The 22,793-nt window shown below is 44.4% G+C and overlaps 29 non-coding genes across 29 annotated transcripts; 20 read left to right on the top strand and 9 right to left on the bottom strand.

Moving 5' to 3' along the window:
- The first annotated feature begins 1,133 nt into the window (after window positions 1-1,133).
- On the top strand, window positions 1,134-1,205 carry TRNAA-CGC (transfer RNA alanine (anticodon CGC)). Its single transcript has one exon. It is a non-coding gene; the product is annotated as a tRNA-Ala (tRNA).
- Window positions 1,206-2,474: 1,269 nt separating this feature from the next.
- On the top strand, window positions 2,475-2,560 carry TRNAY-GUA (transfer RNA tyrosine (anticodon GUA)). The gene is given in 2 exon segments: window positions 2,475-2,511; window positions 2,525-2,560. It is a non-coding gene; the product is annotated as a tRNA-Tyr (tRNA).
- A 129-nt stretch (window positions 2,561-2,689) lies between these two features.
- Window positions 2,690-2,761, top strand: TRNAA-CGC (transfer RNA alanine (anticodon CGC)). The gene has a single exon. It is a non-coding gene; the product is annotated as a tRNA-Ala (tRNA).
- Window positions 2,762-2,960: 199 nt separating this feature from the next.
- Window positions 2,961-3,033, bottom strand: TRNAM-CAU (transfer RNA methionine (anticodon CAU)). Its single transcript has one exon. It is a non-coding gene; the product is annotated as a tRNA-Met (tRNA).
- Window positions 3,034-4,030: 997 nt separating this feature from the next.
- On the top strand, window positions 4,031-4,116 carry TRNAY-GUA (transfer RNA tyrosine (anticodon GUA)). The gene is given in 2 exon segments: window positions 4,031-4,067; window positions 4,081-4,116. It is a non-coding gene; the product is annotated as a tRNA-Tyr (tRNA).
- Window positions 4,117-4,245: 129 nt separating this feature from the next.
- Window positions 4,246-4,317, top strand: TRNAA-CGC (transfer RNA alanine (anticodon CGC)). The gene has a single exon. It is a non-coding gene; the product is annotated as a tRNA-Ala (tRNA).
- Window positions 4,318-4,516: 199 nt separating this feature from the next.
- On the bottom strand, window positions 4,517-4,589 carry TRNAM-CAU (transfer RNA methionine (anticodon CAU)). Its single transcript has one exon. It is a non-coding gene; the product is annotated as a tRNA-Met (tRNA).
- A 1,212-nt stretch (window positions 4,590-5,801) lies between these two features.
- TRNAA-CGC (transfer RNA alanine (anticodon CGC)) lies at window positions 5,802-5,873 on the top strand. The gene has a single exon. It is a non-coding gene; the product is annotated as a tRNA-Ala (tRNA).
- A 1,269-nt stretch (window positions 5,874-7,142) lies between these two features.
- On the top strand, window positions 7,143-7,228 carry TRNAY-GUA (transfer RNA tyrosine (anticodon GUA)). Its single transcript is given in 2 exon segments — window positions 7,143-7,179; window positions 7,193-7,228. It is a non-coding gene; the product is annotated as a tRNA-Tyr (tRNA).
- A 400-nt stretch (window positions 7,229-7,628) lies between these two features.
- Window positions 7,629-7,701, bottom strand: TRNAM-CAU (transfer RNA methionine (anticodon CAU)). The gene has a single exon. It is a non-coding gene; the product is annotated as a tRNA-Met (tRNA).
- A 997-nt stretch (window positions 7,702-8,698) lies between these two features.
- Window positions 8,699-8,784, top strand: TRNAY-GUA (transfer RNA tyrosine (anticodon GUA)). The gene is given in 2 exon segments: window positions 8,699-8,735; window positions 8,749-8,784. It is a non-coding gene; the product is annotated as a tRNA-Tyr (tRNA).
- A 129-nt stretch (window positions 8,785-8,913) lies between these two features.
- Window positions 8,914-8,985, top strand: TRNAA-CGC (transfer RNA alanine (anticodon CGC)). The gene has a single exon. It is a non-coding gene; the product is annotated as a tRNA-Ala (tRNA).
- A 199-nt stretch (window positions 8,986-9,184) lies between these two features.
- TRNAM-CAU (transfer RNA methionine (anticodon CAU)) lies at window positions 9,185-9,257 on the bottom strand. The gene has a single exon. It is a non-coding gene; the product is annotated as a tRNA-Met (tRNA).
- Window positions 9,258-10,469: 1,212 nt separating this feature from the next.
- Window positions 10,470-10,541, top strand: TRNAA-CGC (transfer RNA alanine (anticodon CGC)). The gene has a single exon. It is a non-coding gene; the product is annotated as a tRNA-Ala (tRNA).
- Window positions 10,542-11,810: 1,269 nt separating this feature from the next.
- Window positions 11,811-11,896, top strand: TRNAY-GUA (transfer RNA tyrosine (anticodon GUA)). The gene is given in 2 exon segments: window positions 11,811-11,847; window positions 11,861-11,896. It is a non-coding gene; the product is annotated as a tRNA-Tyr (tRNA).
- Window positions 11,897-12,296: 400 nt separating this feature from the next.
- Window positions 12,297-12,369, bottom strand: TRNAM-CAU (transfer RNA methionine (anticodon CAU)). Its single transcript has one exon. It is a non-coding gene; the product is annotated as a tRNA-Met (tRNA).
- Window positions 12,370-13,366: 997 nt separating this feature from the next.
- On the top strand, window positions 13,367-13,452 carry TRNAY-GUA (transfer RNA tyrosine (anticodon GUA)). The gene is given in 2 exon segments: window positions 13,367-13,403; window positions 13,417-13,452. It is a non-coding gene; the product is annotated as a tRNA-Tyr (tRNA).
- A 129-nt stretch (window positions 13,453-13,581) lies between these two features.
- Window positions 13,582-13,653, top strand: TRNAA-CGC (transfer RNA alanine (anticodon CGC)). Its single transcript has one exon. It is a non-coding gene; the product is annotated as a tRNA-Ala (tRNA).
- A 1,484-nt stretch (window positions 13,654-15,137) lies between these two features.
- On the top strand, window positions 15,138-15,209 carry TRNAA-CGC (transfer RNA alanine (anticodon CGC)). The gene has a single exon. It is a non-coding gene; the product is annotated as a tRNA-Ala (tRNA).
- Window positions 15,210-15,408: 199 nt separating this feature from the next.
- TRNAM-CAU (transfer RNA methionine (anticodon CAU)) lies at window positions 15,409-15,481 on the bottom strand. The gene has a single exon. It is a non-coding gene; the product is annotated as a tRNA-Met (tRNA).
- Window positions 15,482-16,478: 997 nt separating this feature from the next.
- Window positions 16,479-16,564, top strand: TRNAY-GUA (transfer RNA tyrosine (anticodon GUA)). Its single transcript is given in 2 exon segments — window positions 16,479-16,515; window positions 16,529-16,564. It is a non-coding gene; the product is annotated as a tRNA-Tyr (tRNA).
- Window positions 16,565-16,693: 129 nt separating this feature from the next.
- On the top strand, window positions 16,694-16,765 carry TRNAA-CGC (transfer RNA alanine (anticodon CGC)). Its single transcript has one exon. It is a non-coding gene; the product is annotated as a tRNA-Ala (tRNA).
- A 199-nt stretch (window positions 16,766-16,964) lies between these two features.
- On the bottom strand, window positions 16,965-17,037 carry TRNAM-CAU (transfer RNA methionine (anticodon CAU)). Its single transcript has one exon. It is a non-coding gene; the product is annotated as a tRNA-Met (tRNA).
- Window positions 17,038-18,249: 1,212 nt separating this feature from the next.
- On the top strand, window positions 18,250-18,321 carry TRNAA-CGC (transfer RNA alanine (anticodon CGC)). The gene has a single exon. It is a non-coding gene; the product is annotated as a tRNA-Ala (tRNA).
- Window positions 18,322-19,590: 1,269 nt separating this feature from the next.
- Window positions 19,591-19,676, top strand: TRNAY-GUA (transfer RNA tyrosine (anticodon GUA)). Its single transcript is given in 2 exon segments — window positions 19,591-19,627; window positions 19,641-19,676. It is a non-coding gene; the product is annotated as a tRNA-Tyr (tRNA).
- Window positions 19,677-20,076: 400 nt separating this feature from the next.
- On the bottom strand, window positions 20,077-20,149 carry TRNAM-CAU (transfer RNA methionine (anticodon CAU)). The gene has a single exon. It is a non-coding gene; the product is annotated as a tRNA-Met (tRNA).
- Window positions 20,150-21,146: 997 nt separating this feature from the next.
- On the top strand, window positions 21,147-21,232 carry TRNAY-GUA (transfer RNA tyrosine (anticodon GUA)). Its single transcript is given in 2 exon segments — window positions 21,147-21,183; window positions 21,197-21,232. It is a non-coding gene; the product is annotated as a tRNA-Tyr (tRNA).
- A 129-nt stretch (window positions 21,233-21,361) lies between these two features.
- On the top strand, window positions 21,362-21,433 carry TRNAA-CGC (transfer RNA alanine (anticodon CGC)). Its single transcript has one exon. It is a non-coding gene; the product is annotated as a tRNA-Ala (tRNA).
- A 199-nt stretch (window positions 21,434-21,632) lies between these two features.
- On the bottom strand, window positions 21,633-21,705 carry TRNAM-CAU (transfer RNA methionine (anticodon CAU)). The gene has a single exon. It is a non-coding gene; the product is annotated as a tRNA-Met (tRNA).
- Window positions 21,706-22,793: the final 1,088 nt, after the last annotated feature.

Here is a 22,793-nt window from a genome sequence, read left to right as displayed (position 1 = left end):
ACTGCAGAGTCAAATGGGGTGATGTGGCCGTCGGTTCAATGCAGGGTTTCCAATCATACAGTCAAACCTTGCAGAAGTGGGGATGTAGCTCAGTGGTAGAGCGCATGCTTTGCATGTATGAGGCCCCGGGTTCAATCCCCGGCAACTCCAGACTTTTGCCATGCTTACCTTGGATTTTGGGCCGAAAGCTAGGCTGGCATCATGATGAAGGAAGAGATATGTCCTCCAACCGGGATGAGGACCCCGCTTAATCTGTCAGACGTTTGCCTTGAAAAATCCCATGAAATGGGGCTATCTCATTTTTGATGATTATAGATCAAAAGAATCCTACTTGTTGAAGACATCAAAGTGATGATTCATCTTGACAACCATAATGCTTTGATGATAGAAATCTGTCGCATCTCTCTTGATCATTGGTAAGGGTTCTTCTTCTAAACCAGAGACTCTTTACAGTAGCTTTTAGAAAAACGGAATATTTTGTTTATCTCAATCACCTTCAATCTACAGATTTTTCCGTTCTCTTTCCTTTTGAAAATGCATCCAAAATGCACTTTCTTGATGCTGGGTGCGTAGTAATGACTCCCATAACTTTCTGTCATTTCTTTCATGGTTCCGCGCAGCCATCCATTTGCCACCAATGCTGCCCAAGGTCTTTGTATCAAAGTTCCTTTCCTTTCTGTAAAATTGAAATTTGGAGCACCCCTGCTTATCCCCAAGCCAAGACAGAACATGAACTTTGGTCTGAAATCCTCCTTTGGGGTGATAAGATGTACCTTACAGTGTGCTCTAAGAACTGGTGACTTTGAGAGGGAGCTGCAGGTAATGTTCATGATTTTCATCGATCTGCTCCTGATCCCCACCCCCACAACCTTTCTTGAGCGAGAGATAATTACAGCGCTGAAAGATACTTCAGCCACTCCTTCGATAGCTCAGTTGGTAGAGCGGAGGACTGTAGCATAAAGTCAGACATCCTTAGGTCGCTGGTTCAAATCCGGCTCGAATGATTTTTTGCTTCGATTTCCATATATTTCACTTTTATTCAAACAATACCTTCCATTGATTATGATCGAGACTTTGCAGTCCCTGGGTTTCAGGGATTCCTTGCATCCATCAAACAGCTCGAGGGCAAAAGTGGGGATGTAGCTCAGTGGTAGAGCGCATGCTTCGCATGTATGAGGTCCCGGGTTCAATCCCCGGCATCTCCAGGAGCCTCTGTTCCTTATCTTGGCTTTTTTCCAGAAGGCTAGCCTGCCATCATGCAGAAAGAAGAAGTTTGTCATGCAGTTGGGGTGAGAGCCCCACTTAAATAGTCAGACATTTGCTTTGGAAAAATCTTTGAACTAGGCATAGTTTGCGCATTTCAAGAAAATCGGAGAATTTTGCATTCCAAAAGAAGGAAATAAATGCCCTCTCTGAGGATCGAACTCAGGACCTTCAGAATATGAGACTGACGCGCTGCCTACTGCGCTAAGAAGACTGTATATAGGCATCTGTACATAAGACCATGAAGATCATCCAGGTACAAGGCTGAAGGATTTTCCTGACTGACATTGTATACTGCAGAGTCGAATGGGGTGATGTGGCCGTCGGTTCAATGCAGGGTTTCCAATCATACAGTCAAACCTTGCAGAAGTGGGGATGTAGCTCAGTGGTAGAGCGCATGCTTTGCATGTATGAGGCCCCGGGTTCAATCCCCGGCATCTCCAGACTTTTGCCATGCTTACCTTGGATTTTGGGCCGAAAGCTAGGCTGGCATCATGATGAAGGAAGAGATATGTCCTCCAACCGGGATGAGGACCCCGCTTAATCTGTCAGACGTTTGCCTTGAAAAATCCCATGAAATGGGGCTATCTCATTTTTGATGATTATAGATCAAAAGAATCCTACTTGTTGAAGACATCAAAGTGATGATTCATCTTGACAACCATAATGCTTTGATGATAGAAATCTGTCGCATCTCTCTTGATCATTGGTAAGGGTTCTTCTTCTAAACCAGAGACTCTTTACAGTAGCTTTTAGAAAAACGGAATATTTTGTTTATCTCAATCACCTTCAATCTACAGATTTTTCCGTTCTCTTTCCTTTTGAAAATGCATCCAAAATGCACGTTCTTGATGCTGGGTGCGTAGTAATGACTCCCATAACTTTCTGTCATTTCTTTCATGGTTCCGCGCAGCCATCCATTTGCCACCAATGCTGCCCAAGGTCTTTGTATCAAAGTTCCTTTCCTTTCTGTAAAATTGAAATTTGGAGCACCCCTGCTTATCCCCAAGCCAAGACAGAACATGAACTTTGGTCTGAAATCCTCCTTTGGGGTGATAAGACGTACCTTACAGTGTGCTCTAAGAACTGGTGACTTTGAGAGGGAGCTGCAGGTAATGTTCATGATTTTCATCGATCTGCTCCTGATCCCCACCCCCACAACCTTTCTTGAGCGAGAGATAATTACAGCGCTGAAAGATACTTCAGCCACTCCTTCGATAGCTCAGTTGGTAGAGCGGAGGACTGTAGCATAAAGTCAGACATCCTTAGGTCGCTGGTTCAAATCCGGCTCGAAGGATTTTTTGCTTCGATTTCCATATCTTTCACTTTTATTCAAACAATACCTTCCATTGATTATGATCGAGACTTTGCAGTCCCTGGGTTTCAGGGATTCCTTGCATCCATCAAACAGCTCGAGTGCAAAAGTGGGGATGTAGCTCAGTGGTAGAGCGCATGCTTCGCATGTATGAGGTCCCGGGTTCAATCCCCGGCATCTCCAGGAGCCTCTGTTCCTTATCTTGGCTTTTTTCCAGAAGGCTAGCCTGCCATCATGCAGAAAGAAGAAGTTTGTCATGCAGTTGGGGTGAGAGCCCCACTTAAATAGTCAGACATTTGCTTTGGAAAAATCTTTGAACTAGGCATAGTTTGCGCATTTCAAGAAAATCGGAGAATTTTGCATTCCAAAAGAAGGAAATAAATGCCCTCTCTGAGGATCGAACTCAGGACCTTCAGATTATGAGACTGACGCGCTGCCTACTGCGCTAAGAAGGCTGTATATAGGCATCTGTACATAAGACCATGAAGATCATCCAGGTACAAGGCTGAAGGATTTTCCTGACTGACATTGTATACTGCAGAGTCAAATGGGGTGATGTGGCCGTCGGTTCAATGCAGGGTTTCCAATCATACAGTCAAACCTTGCAGAAGTGGGGATGTAGCTCAGTGGTAGAGCGCATGCTTTGCATGTATGAGGCCCCGGGTTCAATCCCCGGCATCTCCAGACTTTTGCCATGCTTACCTTGGATTTTGGGCCGAAAGCTAGGCTGGCATCATGATGAAGGAAGAGATATGTCCTCCAACCGGGATGAGGACCCCGCTTAATCTGTCAGACGTTTGCCTTGAAAAATCCCATGAAATGGGGCTATCTCATTTTTGATGATTATAGATCAAAAGAATCCTACTTGTTGAAGACATCAAAGTGATGATTCATCTTGACAACCATAATGCTTTGATGATAGAAATCTGTCGCATCTCTCTTGATCATTGGTAAGGGTTCTTCTTCTAAACCAGAGACTCTTTACAGTAGCTTTTAGAAAAACGGAATATTTTGTTTATCTCAATCACCTTCAATCTACAGATTTTTCCGTTCTCTTTCCTTTTGAAAATGCATCCAAAATGCACTTTCTTGATGCTGGGTGCGTAGTAATGACTCCCATAACTTTCTGTCATTTCTTTCATGGTTCCGCGCAGCCATCCATTTGCCACCAATGCTGCCCAAGGTCTTTGTATCAAAGTTCCTTTCCTTTCTGTAAAATTGAAATTTGGAGCACCCCTGCTTATCCCCAAGCCAAGACAGAACATGAACTTTGGTCTGAAATCCTCCTTTGGGGTGATAAGATGTACCTTACAGTGTGCTCTAAGAACTGGTGACTTTGAGAGGGAGCTGCAGGTAATGTTCATGATTTTCATCGATCTGCTCCTGATCCCCACCCCCACAACCTTTCTTGAGCGAGAGATAATTACAGCGCTGAAAGATACTTCAGCCACTCCTTCGATAGCTCAGTTGGTAGAGCGGAGGACTGTAGCATAAAGTCAGACATCCTTAGGTCGCTGGTTCAAATCCGGCTCGAAGGATTTTTTGCTTCGATTTCCATATATTTCACTTTTATTCAAACAATACCTTCCATTGATTATGATCGAGACTTTGCAGTCCCTGGGTTTCAGGGATTCCTTGCATCCATCAAACAGCTCGAGGGCAAAAGTGGGGATGTAGCTCAGTGGTAGAGCGCATGCTTCGCATGTATGAGGTCCCGGGTTCAATCCCCGGCATCTCCAGGAGCCTCTGTTCCTTATCTTGGCTTTTTTCCAGAAGGCTAGCCTGCCATCATGCAGAAAGAAGAAGTTTGTCATGCAGTTGGGGTGAGAGCCCCACTTAAATAGTCAGACATTTGCTTTGGAAAAATCTTTGAACTAGGCATAGTTTGCGCATTTCAAGAAAATCGGAGAATTTTGCATTCCAAAAGAAGGAAATAAATGCCCTCTCTGAGGATCGAACTCAGGACCTTCAGATTATGAGACTGACGCGCTGCCTACTGCGCTAAGAAGGCTGTATATAGGCATCTGTACATAAGACCATGAAGATCATCCAGGTACAAGGCTGAAGGATTTTCCTGACTGACATTGTATACTGCAGAGTCAAATGGGGTGATGTGGCCGTCGGTTCAATGCAGGGTTTCCAATCATACAGTCAAACCTTGCAGAAGTGGGGATGTAGCTCAGTGGTAGAGCGCATGCTTTGCATGTATGAGGCCCCGGGTTCAATCCCCGGCAACTCCAGACTTTTGCCATGCTTACCTTGGATTTTGGGCCGAAAGCTAGGCTGGCATCATGATGAAGGAAGAGATATGTCCTCCAACCGGGATGAGGACCCCGCTTAATCTGTCAGACGTTTGCCTTGAAAAATCCCATGAAATGGGGCTATCTCATTTTTGATGATTATAGATCAAAAGAATCCTACTTGTTGAAGACATCAAAGTGATGATTCATCTTGACAACCATAATGCTTTGATGATAGAAATCTGTCGCATCTCTCTTGATCATTGGTAAGGGTTCTTCTTCTAAACCAGAGACTCTTTACAGTAGCTTTTAGAAAAACGGAATATTTTGTTTATCTCAATCACCTTCAATCTACAGATTTTTCCGTTCTCTTTCCTTTTGAAAATGCATCCAAAATGCACTTTCTTGATGCTGGGTGCGTAGTAATGACTCCCATAACTTTCTGTCATTTCTTTCATGGTTCCGCGCAGCCATCCATTTGCCACCAATGCTGCCCAAGGTCTTTGTATCAAAGTTCCTTTCCTTTCTGTAAAATTGAAATTTGGAGCACCCCTGCTTATCCCCAAGCCAAGACAGAACATGAACTTTGGTCTGAAATCCTCCTTTGGGGTGATAAGATGTACCTTACAGTGTGCTCTAAGAACTGGTGACTTTGAGAGGGAGCTGCAGGTAATGTTCATGATTTTCATCGATCTGCTCCTGATCCCCACCCCCACAACCTTTCTTGAGCGAGAGATAATTACAGCGCTGAAAGATACTTCAGCCACTCCTTCGATAGCTCAGTTGGTAGAGCGGAGGACTGTAGCATAAAGTCAGACATCCTTAGGTCGCTGGTTCAAATCCGGCTCGAATGATTTTTTGCTTCGATTTCCATATATTTCACTTTTATTCAAACAATACCTTCCATTGATTATGATCGAGACTTTGCAGTCCCTGGGTTTCAGGGATTCCTTGCATCCATCAAACAGCTCGAGGGCAAAAGTGGGGATGTAGCTCAGTGGTAGAGCGCATGCTTCGCATGTATGAGGTCCCGGGTTCAATCCCCGGCATCTCCAGGAGCCTCTGTTCCTTATCTTGGCTTTTTTCCAGAAGGCTAGCCTGCCATCATGCAGAAAGAAGAAGTTTGTCATGCAGTTGGGGTGAGAGCCCCACTTAAATAGTCAGACATTTGCTTTGGAAAAATCTTTGAACTAGGCATAGTTTGCGCATTTCAAGAAAATCGGAGAATTTTGCATTCCAAAAGAAGGAAATAAATGCCCTCTCTGAGGATCGAACTCAGGACCTTCAGATTATGAGACTGACGCGCTGCCTACTGCGCTAAGAAGACTGTATATAGGCATCTGTACATAAGACCATGAAGATCATCCAGGTACAAGGCTGAAGGATTTTCCTGACTGACATTGTATACTGCAGAGTCGAATGGGGTGATGTGGCCGTCGGTTCAATGCAGGGTTTCCAATCATACAGTCAAACCTTGCAGAAGTGGGGATGTAGCTCAGTGGTAGAGCGCATGCTTTGCATGTATGAGGCCCCGGGTTCAATCCCCGGCATCTCCAGACTTTTGCCATGCTTACCTTGGATTTTGGGCCGAAAGCTAGGCTGGCATCATGATGAAGGAAGAGATATGTCCTCCAACCGGGATGAGGACCCCGCTTAATCTGTCAGACGTTTGCCTTGAAAAATCCCATGAAATGGGGCTATCTCATTTTTGATGATTATAGATCAAAAGAATCCTACTTGTTGAAGACATCAAAGTGATGATTCATCTTGACAACCATAATGCTTTGATGATAGAAATCTGTCGCATCTCTCTTGATCATTGGTAAGGGTTCTTCTTCTAAACCAGAGACTCTTTACAGTAGCTTTTAGAAAAACGGAATATTTTGTTTATCTCAATCACCTTCAATCTACAGATTTTTCCGTTCTCTTTCCTTTTGAAAATGCATCCAAAATGCACGTTCTTGATGCTGGGTGCGTAGTAATGACTCCCATAACTTTCTGTCATTTCTTTCATGGTTCCGCGCAGCCATCCATTTGCCACCAATGCTGCCCAAGGTCTTTGTATCAAAGTTCCTTTCCTTTCTGTAAAATTGAAATTTGGAGCACCCCTGCTTATCCCCAAGCCAAGACAGAACATGAACTTTGGTCTGAAATCCTCCTTTGGGGTGATAAGACGTACCTTACAGTGTGCTCTAAGAACTGGTGACTTTGAGAGGGAGCTGCAGGTAATGTTCATGATTTTCATCGATCTGCTCCTGATCCCCACCCCCACAACCTTTCTTGAGCGAGAGATAATTACAGCGCTGAAAGATACTTCAGCCACTCCTTCGATAGCTCAGTTGGTAGAGCGGAGGACTGTAGCATAAAGTCAGACATCCTTAGGTCGCTGGTTCAAATCCGGCTCGAAGGATTTTTTGCTTCGATTTCCATATCTTTCACTTTTATTCAAACAATACCTTCCATTGATTATGATCGAGACTTTGCAGTCCCTGGGTTTCAGGGATTCCTTGCATCCATCAAACAGCTCGAGTGCAAAAGTGGGGATGTAGCTCAGTGGTAGAGCGCATGCTTTGCATGTATGAGGTCCCGGGTTCAATCCCCGGCATCTCCAGGAGCCTCTGTTCCTTATCTTGGCTTTTTTCCAGAAGGCTAGCCTGCCATCATGCAGAAAGAAGAAGTTTGTCATGCAGTTGGGGTGAGAGCCCCACTTAAATAGTCAGACATTTGCTTTGGAAAAATCTTTGAACTAGGCATAGTTTGCGCATTTCAAGAAAATCGGAGAATTTTGCATTCCAAAAGAAGGAAATAAATGCCCTCTCTGAGGATCGAACTCAGGACCTTCAGATTATGAGACTGACGCGCTGCCTACTGCGCTAAGAAGGCTGTATATAGGCATCTGTACATAAGACCATGAAGATCATCCAGGTACAAGGCTGAAGGATTTTCCTGACTGACATTGTATACTGCAGAGTCGAATGGGGTGATGTGGCCGTCGGTTCAATGCAGGGTTTCCAATCATACAGTCAAACCTTGCAGAAGTGGGGATGTAGCTCAGTGGTAGAGCGCATGCTTTGCATGTATGAGGCCCCGGGTTCAATCCCCGGCATCTCCAGACTTTTGCCATGCTTACCTTGGATTTTGGGCCGAAAGCTAAGCTGGCATCATGATGAAGGAAGAGATATGTCCTCCAACCGGGATGAGGACCCCGCTTAATCTGTCAGACGTTTGCCTTGAAAAATCCCATGAAATGGGGCTATCTCATTTTTGATGATTATAGATCAAAAGAATCCTACTTGTTGAAGACATCAAAGTGATGATTCATCTTGACAACCATAATGCTTTGATGATAGAAATCTGTCGCATCTCTCTTGATCATTGGTAAGGGTTCTTCTTCTAAACCAGAGACTCTTTACAGTAGCTTTTAGAAAAACGGAATATTTTGTTTATCTCAATCACCTTCAATCTACAGATTTTTCCGTTCTCTTTCCTTTTGAAAATGCATCCAAAATGCACGTTCTTGATGCTGGGTGCGTAGTAATGACTCCCATAACTTTCTGTCATTTCTTTCATGGTTCCGCGCAGCCATCCATTTGCCACCAATGCTGCCCAAGGTCTTTGTATCAAAGTTCCTTTCCTTTCTGTAAAATTGAAATTTGGAGCACCCCTGCTTATCCCCAAGCCAAGACAGAACATGAACTTTGGTCTGAAATCCTCCTTTGGGGTGATAAGATGTACCTTACAGTGTGCTCTAAGAACTGGTGACTTTGAGAGGGAGCTGCAGGTAATGTTCATGATTTTCATCGATCTGCTCCTGATCCCCACCCCCACAACCTTTCTTGAGCGAGAGATAATTACAGCGCTGAAAGATACTTCAGCCACTCCTTCGATAGCTCAGTTGGTAGAGCGGAGGACTGTAGCATAAAGTCAGACATCCTTAGGTCGCTGGTTCAAATCCGGCTCGAAGGATTTTTTGCTTCGATTTCCATATATTTCACTTTTATTCAAACAATACCTTCCATTGATTATGATCGAGACTTTGCAGTCCCTGGGTTTCAGGGATTCCTTGCATCCATCAAACAGCTCGAGGGCAAAAGTGGGGATGTAGCTCAGTGGTAGAGCGCATGCTTCGCATGTATGAGGTCCCGGGTTCAATCCCCGGCATCTCCAGGAGCCTCTGTTCCTTATCTTGGCTTTTTTCCAGAAGGCTAGCCTGCCATCATGCAGAAAGAAGAAGTTTGTCATGCAGTTGGGGTGAGAGCCCCACTTAAATAGTCAGACATTTGCTTTGGAAAAATCTTTGAACTAGGCATAGTTTGCGCATTTCAAGAAAATCGGAGAATTTTGCATTCCAAAAGAAGGAAATAAATGCCCTCTCTGAGGATCGAACTCAGGACCTTCAGATTATGAGACTGACGCGCTGCCTACTGCGCTAAGAAGGCTGTATATAGGCATCTGTACATAAGACCATGAAGATCATCCAGGTACAAGGCTGAAGGATTTTCCTGACTGACATTGTATACTGCAGAGTCAAATGGGGTGATGTGGCCGTCGGTTCAATGCAGGGTTTCCAATCATACAGTCAAACCTTGCAGAAGTGGGGATGTAGCTCAGTGGTAGAGCGCATGCTTTGCATGTATGAGGCCCCGGGTTCAATCCCCGGCAACTCCAGACTTTTGCCATGCTTACCTTGGATTTTGGGCCGAAAGCTAGGCTGGCATCATGATGAAGGAAGAGATATGTCCTCCAACCGGGATGAGGACCCCGCTTAATCTGTCAGACGTTTGCCTTGAAAAATCCCATGAAATGGGGCTATCTCATTTTTGATGATTATAGATCAAAAGAATCCTACTTGTTGAAGACATCAAAGTGATGATTCATCTTGACAACCATAATGCTTTGATGATAGAAATCTGTCGCATCTCTCTTGATCATTGGTAAGGGTTCTTCTTCTAAACCAGAGACTCTTTACAGTAGCTTTTAGAAAAACGGAATATTTTGTTTATCTCAATCACCTTCAATCTACAGATTTTTCCGTTCTCTTTCCTTTTGAAAATGCATCCAAAATGCACTTTCTTGATGCTGGGTGCGTAGTAATGACTCCCATAACTTTCTGTCATTTCTTTCATGGTTCCGCGCAGCCATCCATTTGCCACCAATGCTGCCCAAGGTCTTTGTATCAAAGTTCCTTTCCTTTCTGTAAAATTGAAATTTGGAGCACCCCTGCTTATCCCCAAGCCAAGACAGAACATGAACTTTGGTCTGAAATCCTCCTTTGGGGTGATAAGATGTACCTTACAGTGTGCTCTAAGAACTGGTGACTTTGAGAGGGAGCTGCAGGTAATGTTCATGATTTTCATCGATCTGCTCCTGATCCCCACCCCCACAACCTTTCTTGAGCGAGAGATAATTACAGCGCTGAAAGATACTTCAGCCACTCCTTCGATAGCTCAGTTGGTAGAGCGGAGGACTGTAGCATAAAGTCAGACATCCTTAGGTCGCTGGTTCAAATCCGGCTCGAATGATTTTTTGCTTCGATTTCCATATATTTCACTTTTATTCAAACAATACCTTCCATTGATTATGATCGAGACTTTGCAGTCCCTGGGTTTCAGGGATTCCTTGCATCCATCAAACAGCTCGAGGGCAAAAGTGGGGATGTAGCTCAGTGGTAGAGCGCATGCTTCGCATGTATGAGGTCCCGGGTTCAATCCCCGGCATCTCCAGGAGCCTCTGTTCCTTATCTTGGCTTTTTTCCAGAAGGCTAGCCTGCCATCATGCAGAAAGAAGAAGTTTGTCATGCAGTTGGGGTGAGAGCCCCACTTAAATAGTCAGACATTTGCTTTGGAAAAATCTTTGAACTAGGCATAGTTTGCGCATTTCAAGAAAATCGGAGAATTTTGCATTCCAAAAGAAGGAAATAAATGCCCTCTCTGAGGATCGAACTCAGGACCTTCAGATTATGAGACTGACGCGCTGCCTACTGCGCTAAGAAGACTGTATATAGGCATCTGTACATAAGACCATGAAGATCATCCAGGTACAAGGCTGAAGGATTTTCCTGACTGACATTGTATACTGCAGAGTCGAATGGGGTGATGTGGCCGTCGGTTCAATGCAGGGTTTCCAATCATACAGTCAAACCTTGCAGAAGTGGGGATGTAGCTCAGTGGTAGAGCGCATGCTTTGCATGTATGAGGCCCCGGGTTCAATCCCCGGCATCTCCAGACTTTTGCCATGCTTACCTTGGATTTTGGGCCGAAAGCTAGGCTGGCATCATGATGAAGGAAGAGATATGTCCTCCAACCGGGATGAGGACCCCGCTTAATCTGTCAGACGTTTGCCTTGAAAAATCCCATGAAATGGGGCTATCTCATTTTTGATGATTATAGATCAAAAGAATCCTACTTGTTGAAGACATCAAAGTGATGATTCATCTTGACAACCATAATGCTTTGATGATAGAAATCTGTCGCATCTCTCTTGATCATTGGTAAGGGTTCTTCTTCTAAACCAGAGACTCTTTACAGTAGCTTTTAGAAAAACGGAATATTTTGTTTATCTCAATCACCTTCAATCTACAGATTTTTCCGTTCTCTTTCCTTTTGAAAATGCATCCAAAATGCACGTTCTTGATGCTGGGTGCGTAGTAATGACTCCCATAACTTTCTGTCATTTCTTTCATGGTTCCGCGCAGCCATCCATTTGCCACCAATGCTGCCCAAGGTCTTTGTATCAAAGTTCCTTTCCTTTCTGTAAAATTGAAATTTGGAGCACCCCTGCTTATCCCCAAGCCAAGACAGAACATGAACTTTGGTCTGAAATCCTCCTTTGGGGTGATAAGACGTACCTTACAGTGTGCTCTAAGAACTGGTGACTTTGAGAGGGAGCTGCAGGTAATGTTCATGATTTTCATCGATCTGCTCCTGATCCCCACCCCCACAACCTTTCTTGAGCGAGAGATAATTACAGCGCTGAAAGATACTTCAGCCACTCCTTCGATAGCTCAGTTGGTAGAGCGGAGGACTGTAGCATAAAGTCAGACATCCTTAGGTCGCTGGTTCAAATCCGGCTCGAAGGATTTTTTGCTTCGATTTCCATATCTTTCACTTTTATTCAAACAATACCTTCCATTGATTATGATCGAGACTTTGCAGTCCCTGGGTTTCAGGGATTCCTTGCATCCATCAAACAGCTCGAGTGCAAAAGTGGGGATGTAGCTCAGTGGTAGAGCGCATGCTTTGCATGTATGAGGTCCCGGGTTCAATCCCCGGCATCTCCAGGAGCCTCTGTTCCTTATCTTGGCTTTTTTCCAGAAGGCTAGCCTGCCATCATGCAGAAAGAAGAAGTTTGTCATGCAGTTGGGGTGAGAGCCCCACTTAAATAGTCAGACATTTGCTTTGGAAAAATCTTTGAACTAGGCATAGTTTGCGCATTTCAAGAAAATCGGAGAATTTTGCATTCCAAAAGAAGGAAATAAATGCCCTCTCTGAGGATCGAACTCAGGACCTTCAGATTATGAGACTGACGCGCTGCCTACTGCGCTAAGAAGGCTGTATATAGGCATCTGTACATAAGACCATGAAGATCATCCAGGTACAAGGCTGAAGGATTTTCCTGACTGACATTGTATACTGCAGAGTCGAATGGGGTGATGTGGCCGTCGGTTCAATGCAGGGTTTCCAATCATACAGTCAAACCTTGCAGAAGTGGGGATGTAGCTCAGTGGTAGAGCGCATGCTTTGCATGTATGAGGCCCCGGGTTCAATCCCCGGCATCTCCAGACTTTTGCCATGCTTACCTTGGATTTTGGGCCGAAAGCTAGGCTGGCATCATGATGAAGGAAGAGATATGTCCTCCAACCGGGATGAGGACCCCGCTTAATCTGTCAGACGTTTGCCTTGAAAAATCCCATGAAATGGGGCTATCTCATTTTTGATGATTATAGATCAAAAGAATCCTACTTGTTGAAGACATCAAAGTGATGATTCATCTTGACAACCATAATGCTTTGATGATAGAAATCTGTCGCATCTCTCTTGATCATTGGTAAGGGTTCTTCTTCTAAACCAGAGACTCTTTACAGTAGCTTTTAGAAAAACGGAATATTTTGTTTATCTCAATCACCTTCAATCTACAGATTTTTCCGTTCTCTTTCCTTTTGAAAATGCATCCAAAATGCACGTTCTTGATGCTGGGTGCGTAGTAATGACTCCCATAACTTTCTGTCATTTCTTTCATGGTTCCGCGCAGCCATCCATTTGCCACCAATGCTGCCCAAGGTCTTTGTATCAAAGTTCCTTTCCTTTCTGTAAAATTGAAATTTGGAGCACCCCTGCTTATCCCCAAGCCAAGACAGAACATGAACTTTGGTCTGAAATCCTCCTTTGGGGTAATAAGACGTACCTTACAGTGTGCTCTAAGAACTGGTGACTTTGAGAGGGAGCTGCAGGTAATGTTCATGATTTTCATCGATCTGCTCCTGATCCCCACCCCCACAACCTTTCTTGAGCGAGAGATAATTACAGCGCTGAAAGATACTTCAGCCACTCCTTCGATAGCTCAGTTGGTAGAGCGGAGGACTGTAGCATAAAGTCAGACATCCTTAGGTCGCTGGTTCAAATCCGGCTCGAAGGATTTTGTGCTTCGATTTCCATATATTTCACTTTTATTCAAACAATACCTTCCATTGATTATGATCGAGACTTTGCAGTCCCTGGGTTTCAGGGATTCCTTGCATCCATCAAACAGCTCGAGTGCAAAAGTGGGGATGTAGCTCAGTGGTAGAGCGCATGCTTCGCATGTATGAGGTCCCGGGTTCAATCCCCGGCATCTCCAGGAGCCTCTGTTCCTTATCTTGGCTTTTTTCCAGAAGGCTAGCCTGCCATCATGCAGAAAGAAGAAGTTTGTCATGCAGTTGGGGTGAGAGCCCCACTTAAATAGTCAGACATTTGCTTTGGAAAAATCTTTGAACTAGGCATAGTTTGCGCATTTCAAGAAAATCGGAGAATTTTGCATTCCAAAAGAAGGAAATAAATGCCCTTTCTGAGGATCGAACTCAGGACCTTCAGATTATGAGACTGACGCGCTGCCTACTGCGCTAAGAAGGCTGTATATAGGCATCTGTACATAAGACCATGAAGATCATCCAGGTACAAGGCTGAAGGATTTTCCTGACTGACATTGTATACTGCAGAGTCGAATGGGGTGATGTGGCCGTCGGTTCAATGCAGGGTTTCCAATCATACAGTCAAACCTTGCAGAAGTGGGGATGTAGCTCAGTGGTAGAGCGCATGCTTTGCATGTATGAGGCCCCGGGTTCAATCCCCGGCAACTCCAGACTTTTGCCATGCTTACCTTGGATTTTGGGCCGAAAGCTAGGCTGGCATCATGATGAAGGAAGAGATATGTCCTCCAACCGGGATGAGGACCCCGCTTAATCTGTCAGACGTTTGCCTTGAAAAATCCCATGAAATGGGGCTATCTCATTTTTGATGATTATAGATCAAAAGAATCCTACTTGTTGAAGACATCAAAGTGATGATTCATCTTGACAACCATAATGCTTTGATGATAGAAATCTGTCGCATCTCTCTTGATCATTGGTAAGGGTTCTTCTTCTAAACCAGAGACTCTTTACAGTAGCTTTTAGAAAAACGGAATATTTTGTTTATCTCAATCACCTTCAATCTACAGATTTTTCCGTTCTCTTTCCTTTTGAAAATGCATCCAAAATGCACTTTCTTGATGCTGGGTGCGTAGTAATGACTCCCATAACTTTCTGTCATTTCTTTCATGGTTCCGCGCAGCCATCCATTTGCCACCAATGCTGCCCAAGGTCTTTGTATCAAAGTTCCTTTCCTTTCTGTAAAATTGAAATTTGGAGCACCCCTGCTTATCCCCAAGCCAAGACAGAACATGAACTTTGGTCTGAAATCCTCCTTTGGGGTGATAAGATGTACCTTACAGTGTGCTCTAAGAACTGGTGACTTTGAGAGGGAGCTGCAGGTAATGTTCATGATTTTCATCGATCTGCTCCTGATCCCCACCCCCACAACCTTTCTTGAGCGAGAGATAATTACAGCGCTGAAAGATACTTCAGCCACTCCTTCGATAGCTCAGTTGGTAGAGCGGAGGACTGTAGCATAAAGTCAGACATCCTTAGGTCGCTGGTTCAAATCCGGCTCGAATGATTTTTTGCTTCGATTTCCATATATTTCACTTTTATTCAAACAATACCTTCCATTGATTATGATCGAGACTTTGCAGTCCCTGGGTTTCAGGGATTCCTTGCATCCATCAAACAGCTCGAGGGCAAAAGTGGGGATGTAGCTCAGTGGTAGAGCGCATGCTTCGCATGTATGAGGTCCCGGGTTCAATCCCCGGCATCTCCAGGAGCCTCTGTTCCTTATCTTGGCTTTTTTCCAGAAGGCTAGCCTGCCATCATGCAGAAAGAAGAAGTTTGTCATGCAGTTGGGGTGAGAGCCCCACTTAAATAGTCAGACATTTGCTTTGGAAAACTCTTTGAACTAGGCATAGTTTGCGCATTTCAAGAAAATCGGAGAATTTTGCATTCCAAAAGAAGGAAATAAATGCCCTCTCTGAGGATCGAACTCAGGACCTTCAGATTATGAGACTGACGCGCTGCCTACTGCGCTAAGAAGGCTGTATATAGGCATCTGTACATAAGACCATGAAGATCATCCAGGTACAAGGCTGAAGGATTTTCCTGACTGACATTGTATACTGCAGAGTCGAATGGGGTGATGTGGCCGTCGGTTCAATGCAGGGTTTCCAATCATACAGTCAAACCTTGCAGAAGTGGGGATGTAGCTCAGTGGTAGAGCGCATGCTTTGCATGTATGAGGCCCCGGGTTCAATCCCCGGCATCTCCAGACTTTTGCCATGCTTACCTTGGATTTTGGGCCGAAAGCTAGGCTGGCATCATGATGAAGGAAGAGATATGTCCTCCAACCGGGATGAGGACCCCGCTTAATCTGTCAGACGTTTGCCTTGAAAAATCCCATGAAATGGGGCTATCTCATTTTTGATGATTATAGATCAAAAGAATCCTACTTGTTGAAGACATCAAAGTGATGATTCATCTTGACAACCATAATGCTTTGATGATAGAAATCTGTCGCATCTCTCTTGATCATTGGTAAGGGTTCTTCTTCTAAACCAGAGACTCTTTACAGTAGCTTTTAGAAAAACGGAATATTTTGTTTATCTCAATCACCTTCAATCTACAGATTTTTCCGTTCTCTTTCCTTTTGAAAATGCATCCAAAATGCACGTTCTTGATGCTGGGTGCGTAGTAATGACTCCCATAACTTTCTGTCATTTCTTTCATGGTTCCGCGCAGCCATCCATTTGCCACCAATGCTGCCCAAGGTCTTTGTATCAAAGTTCCTTTCCTTTCTGTAAAATTGAAATTTGGAGCACCCCTGCTTATCCCCAAGCCAAGACAGAACATGAACTTTGGTCTGAAATCCTCCTTTGGGGTAATAAGACGTACCTTACAGTGTGCTCTAAGAACTGGTGACTTTGAGAGGGAGCTGCAGGTAATGTTCATGATTTTCATCGATCTGCTCCTGATCCCCACCCCCACAACCTTTCTTGAGCGAGAGATAATTACAGCGCTGAAAGATACTTCAGCCACTCCTTCGATAGCTCAGTTGGTAGAGCGGAGGACTGTAGCATAAAGTCAGACATCCTTAGGTCGCTGGTTCAAATCCGGCTCGAAGGATTTTGTGCTTCGATTTCCATATATTTCACTTTTATTCAAACAATACCTTCCATTGATTATGATCGAGACTTTGCAGTCCCTGGGTTTCAGGGATTCCTTGCATCCATCAAACAGCTCGAGTGCAAAAGTGGGGATGTAGCTCAGTGGTAGAGCGCATGCTTCGCATGTATGAGGTCCCGGGTTCAATCCCCGGCATCTCCAGGAGCCTCTGTTCCTTATCTTGGCTTTTTTCCAGAAGGCTAGCCTGCCATCATGCAGAAAGAAGAAGTTTGTCATGCAGTTGGGGTGAGAGCCCCACTTAAATAGTCAGACATTTGCTTTGGAAAAATCTTTGAACTAGGCATAGTTTGCGCATTTCAAGAAAATCGGAGAATTTTGCATTCCAAAAGAAGGAAATAAATGCCCTCTCTGAGGATCGAACTCAGGACCTTCAGATTATGAGACTGACGCGCTGCCTACTGCGCTAAGAAGGCTGTATATAGGCATCTGTACATAAGACCATGAAGATCATCCAGGTACAAGGCTGAAGGATTTTCCTGACTGACATTGTATACTGCAGAGTCGAATGGGGTGATGTGGCCGTCGGTTCAATGCAGGGTTTCCAATCATACAGTCAAACCTTGCAGAAGTGGGGATGTAGCTCAGTGGTAGAGCGCATGCTTTGCATGTATGAGGCCCCGGGTTCAATCCCCGGCAACTCCAGACTTTTGCCATGCTTACCTTGGATTTTGGGCCGAAAGCTAGGCTGGCATCATGATGAAGGAAGAGATATGTCCTCCAACCGGGATGAGGACCCCGCTTAATCTGTCAGACGTTTGCCTTGAAAAATCCCATGAAATGGGGCTATCTCATTTTTGATGATTATAGATCAAAAGAATCCTACTTGTTGAAGACATCAAAGTGATGATTCATCTTGACAACCATAATGCTTTGATGATAGAAATCTGTCGCATCTCTCTTGATCATTGGTAAGGGTTCTTCTTCTAAACCAGAGACTCTTTACAGTAGCTTTTAGAAAAACGGAATATTTTGTTTATCTCAATCACCTTCAATCTACAGATTTTTCCGTTCTCTTTCCTTTTGAAAATGCATCCAAAATGCACTTTCTTGATGCTGGGTGCGTAGTAATGACTCCCATAACTTTCTGTCATTTCTTTCATGGTTCCGCGCAGCCATCCATTTGCCACCAATGCTGCCCAAGGTCTTTGTATCAAAGTTCCTTTCCTTTCTGTAAAATTGAAATTTGGAGCACCCCTGCTTATCCCCAAGCCAAGACAGAACATGAACTTTGGTCTGAAATCCTCCTTTGGGGTGATAAGATGTACCTTACAGTGTGCTCTAAGAACTGGTGACTTTGAGAGGGAGCTGCAGGTAATGTTCATGATTTTCATCGATCTGCTCCTGATCCCCACCCCCACAACCTTTCTTGAGCGAGAGATAATTACAGCGCTGAAAGATACTTCAGCCACTCCTTCGATAGCTCAGTTGGTAGAGCGGAGGACTGTAGCATAAAGTCAGACATCCTTAGGTCGCTGGTTCAAATCCGGCTCGAATGATTTTTTGCTTCGATTTCCATATATTTCACTTTTATTCAAACAATACCTTCCATTGATTATGATCGAGACTTTGCAGTCCCTGGGTTTCAGGGATTCCTTGCATCCATCAAACAGCTCGAGGGCAAAAGTGGGGATGTAGCTCAGTGGTAGAGCGCATGCTTCGCATGTATGAGGTCCCGGGTTCAATCCCCGGCATCTCCAGGAGCCTCTGTTCCTTATCTTGGCTTTTTTCCAGAAGGCTAGCCTGCCATCATGCAGAAAGAAGAAGTTTGTCATGCAGTTGGGGTGAGAGCCCCACTTAAATAGTCAGACATTTGCTTTGGAAAAATCTTTGAACTAGGCATAGTTTGCGCATTTCAAGAAAATCGGAGAATTTTGCATTCCAAAAGAAGGAAATAAATGCCCTCTCTGAGGATCGAACTCAGGACCTTCAGATTATGAGACTGACGCGCTGCCTACTGCGCTAAGAAGACTGTATATAGGCATCTGTACATAAGACCATGAAGATCATCCAGGTACAAGGCTGAAGGATTTTCCTGACTGACATTGTATACTGCAGAGTCGAATGGGGTGATGTGGCCGTCGGTTCAATGCAGGGTTTCCAATCATACAGTCAAACCTTGCAGAAGTGGGGATGTAGCTCAGTGGTAGAGCGCATGCTTTGCATGTATGAGGCCCCGGGTTCAATCCCCGGCATCTCCAGACTTTTGCCATGCTTACCTTGGATTTTGGGCCGAAAGCTAGGCTGGCATCATGATGAAGGAAGAGATATGTCCTCCAACCGGGATGAGGACCCCGCTTAATCTGTCAGACGTTTGCCTTGAAAAATCCCATGAAATGGGGCTATCTCATTTTTGATGATTATAGATCAAAAGAATCCTACTTGTTGAAGACATCAAAGTGATGATTCATCTTGACAACCATAATGCTTTGATGATAGAAATCTGTCGCATCTCTCTTGATCATTGGTAAGGGTTCTTCTTCTAAACCAGAGACTCTTTACAGTAGCTTTTAGAAAAACGGAATATTTTGTTTATCTCAATCACCTTCAATCTACAGATTTTTCCGTTCTCTTTCCTTTTGAAAATGCATCCAAAATGCACGTTCTTGATGCTGGGTGCGTAGTAATGACTCCCATAACTTTCTGTCATTTCTTTCATGGTTCCGCGCAGCCATCCATTTGCCACCAATGCTGCCCAAGGTCTTTGTATCAAAGTTCCTTTCCTTTCTGTAAAATTGAAATTTGGAGCACCCCTGCTTATCCCCAAGCCAAGACAGAACATGAACTTTGGTCTGAAATCCTCCTTTGGGGTGATAAGACGTACCTTACAGTGTGCTCTAAGAACTGGTGACTTTGAGAGGGAGCTGCAGGTAATGTTCATGATTTTCATCGATCTGCTCCTGATCCCCACCCCCACAACCTTTCTTGAGCGAGAGATAATTACAGCGCTGAAAGATACTTCAGCCACTCCTTCGATAGCTCAGTTGGTAGAGCGGAGGACTGTAGCATAAAGTCAGACATCCTTAGGTCGCTGGTTCAAATCCGGCTCGAAGGATTTTTTGCTTCGATTTCCATATCTTTCACTTTTATTCAAACAATACCTTCCATTGATTATGATCGAGACTTTGCAGTCCCTGGGTTTCAGGGATTCCTTGCATCCATCAAACAGCTCGAGTGCAAAAGTGGGGATGTAGCTCAGTGGTAGAGCGCATGCTTTGCATGTATGAGGTCCCGGGTTCAATCCCCGGCATCTCCAGGAGCCTCTGTTCCTTATCTTGGCTTTTTTCCAGAAGGCTAGCCTGCCATCATGCAGAAAGAAGAAGTTTGTCATGCAGTTGGGGTGAGAGCCCCACTTAAATAGTCAGACATTTGCTTTGGAAAAATCTTTGAACTAGGCATAGTTTGCGCATTTCAAGAAAATCGGAGAATTTTGCATTCCAAAAGAAGGAAATAAATGCCCTCTCTGAGGATCGAACTCAGGACCTTCAGATTATGAGACTGACGCGCTGCCTACTGCGCTAAGAAGGCTGTATATAGGCATCTGTACATAAGACCATGAAGATCATCCAGGTACAAGGCTGAAGGATTTTCCTGACTGACATTGTATACTGCAGAGTCGAATGGGGTGATGTGGCCGTCGGTTCAATGCAGGGTTTCCAATCATACAGTCAAACCTTGCAGAAGTGGGGATGTAGCTCAGTGGTAGAGCGCATGCTTTGCATGTATGAGGCCCCGGGTTCAATCCCCGGCATCTCCAGACTTTTGCCATGCTTACCTTGGATTTTGGGCCGAAAGCTAGGCTGGCATCATGATGAAGGAAGAGATATGTCCTCCAACCGGGATGAGGACCCCGCTTAATCTGTCAGACGTTTGCCTTGAAAAATCCCATGAAATGGGGCTATCTCATTTTTGATGATTATAGATCAAAAGAATCCTACTTGTTGAAGACATCAAAGTGATGATTCATCTTGACAACCATAATGCTTTGATGATAGAAATCTGTCGCATCTCTCTTGATCATTGGTAAGGGTTCTTCTTCTAAACCAGAGACTCTTTACAGTAGCTTTTAGAAAAACGGAATATTTTGTTTATCTCAATCACCTTCAATCTACAGATTTTTCCGTTCTCTTTCCTTTTGAAAATGCATCCAAAATGCACGTTCTTGATGCTGGGTGCGTAGTAATGACTCCCATAACTTTCTGTCATTTCTTTCATGGTTCCGCGCAGCCATCCATTTGCCACCAATGCTGCCCAAGGTCTTTGTATCAAAGTTCCTTTCCTTTCTGTAAAATTGAAATTTGGAGCACCCCTGCTTATCCCCAAGCCAAGACAGAACATGAACTTTGGTCAGAAATCCTCCTTTGGGGTAATAAGACGTACCTTACAGTGTGCTCTAAGAACTGGTGACTTTGAGAGGGAGCTGCAGGTAATGTTCATGATTTTCATCGATCTGCTCCTGATCCCCACCCCCACAACCTTTCTTGAGCGAGAGATAATTACAGCGCTGAAAGATACTTCAGCCACTCCTTCGATAGCTCAGTTGGTAGAGCGGAGGACTGTAGCATAAAGTCAGACATCCTTAGGTCGCTGGTTCAAATCCGGCTCGAAGGATTTTGTGCTTCGATTTCCATATATTTCACTTTTATTCAAACAATACCTTCCATTGATTATGATCGAGACTTTGCAGTCCCTGGGTTTCAGGGATTCCTTGCATCCATCAAACAGCTCGAGTGCAAAAGTGGGGATGTAGCTCAGTGGTAGAGCGCATGCTTCGCATGTATGAGGTCCCGGGTTCAATCCCCGGCATCTCCAGGAGCCTCTGTTCCTTATCTTGGCTTTTTTCCAGAAGGCTAGCCTGCCATCATGCAGAAAGAAGAAGTTTGTCATGCAGTTGGGGTGAGAGCCCCACTTAAATAGTCAGACATTTGCTTTGGAAAAATCTTTGAACTAGGCATAGTTTGCGCATTTCAAGAAAATCGGAGAATTTTGCATTCCAAAAGAAGGAAATAAATGCCCTCTCTGAGGATCGAACTCAGGACCTTCAGATTATGAGACTGACGCGCTGCCTACTGCGCTAAGAAGGCTGTATATAGGCATCTGTACATAAGACCATGAAGATCATCCAGGTACAAGGCTGAAGGATTTTCCTGACTGACATTGTATACTGCAGAGTCGAATGGGGTGATGTGGCCGTCGGTTCAATGCAGGGTTTCCAATCATACAGTCAAACCTTGCAGAAGTGGGGATGTAGCTCAGTGGTAGAGCGCATGCTTTGCATGTATGAGGCCCCGGGTTCAATCCCCGGCAACTCCAGACTTTTGCCATGCTTACCTTGGATTTTGGGCCGAAAGCTAGGCTGGCATCATGATGAAGGAAGAGATATGTCCTCCAACCGGGATGAGGACCCCGCTTAATCTGTCAGACGTTTGCCTTGAAAAATCCCATGAAATGGGGCTATCTCATTTTTGATGATTATAGATCAAAAGAATCCTACTTGTTGAAGACATCAAAGTGATGATTCATCTTGACAACCATAATGCTTTGATGATAGAAATCTGTCGCATCTCTCTTGATCATTGGTAAGGGTTCTTCTTCTAAACCAGAGACTCTTTACAGTAGCTTTTAGAAAAACGGAATATTTTGTTTATCTCAATCACCTTCAATCTACAGATTTTTCCGTTCTCTTTCCTTTTGAAAATGCATCCAAAATGCACTTTCTTGATGCTGGGTGCGTAGTAATGACTCCCATAACTTTCTGTCATTTCTTTCATGGTTCCGCGCAGCCATCCATTTGCCACCAATGCTGCCCAAGGTCTTTGTATCAAAGTTCCTTTCCTTTCTGTAAAATTGAAATTTGGAGCACCCCTGCTTATCCCCAAGCCAAGACAGAACATGAACTTTGGTCTGAAATCCTCCTTTGGGGTGATAAGATGTACCTTACAGTGTGCTCTAAGAACTGGTGACTTTGAGAGGGAGCTGCAGGTAATGTTCATGATTTTCATCGATCTGCTCCTGATCCCCACCCCCACAACCTTTCTTGAGCGAGAGATAATTACAGCGCTGAAAGATACTTCAGCCACTCCTTCGATAGCTCAGTTGGTAGAGCGGAGGACTGTAGCATAAAGTCAGACATCCTTAGGTCGCTGGTTCAAATCCGGCTCGAATGATTTTT

The sequence above is a fragment of the Triturus cristatus genome, chromosome 4_1, assembly GCF_964204655.1.
Source record: "Triturus cristatus chromosome 4_1, aTriCri1.1, whole genome shotgun sequence".
Lineage (NCBI taxonomy): Eukaryota > Metazoa > Chordata > Amphibia > Caudata > Salamandridae > Triturus > Triturus cristatus.
The sequence above is the reverse complement of the archived record's forward strand: the minus strand, read 5'-3'. Positions and strand labels throughout refer to the sequence as shown.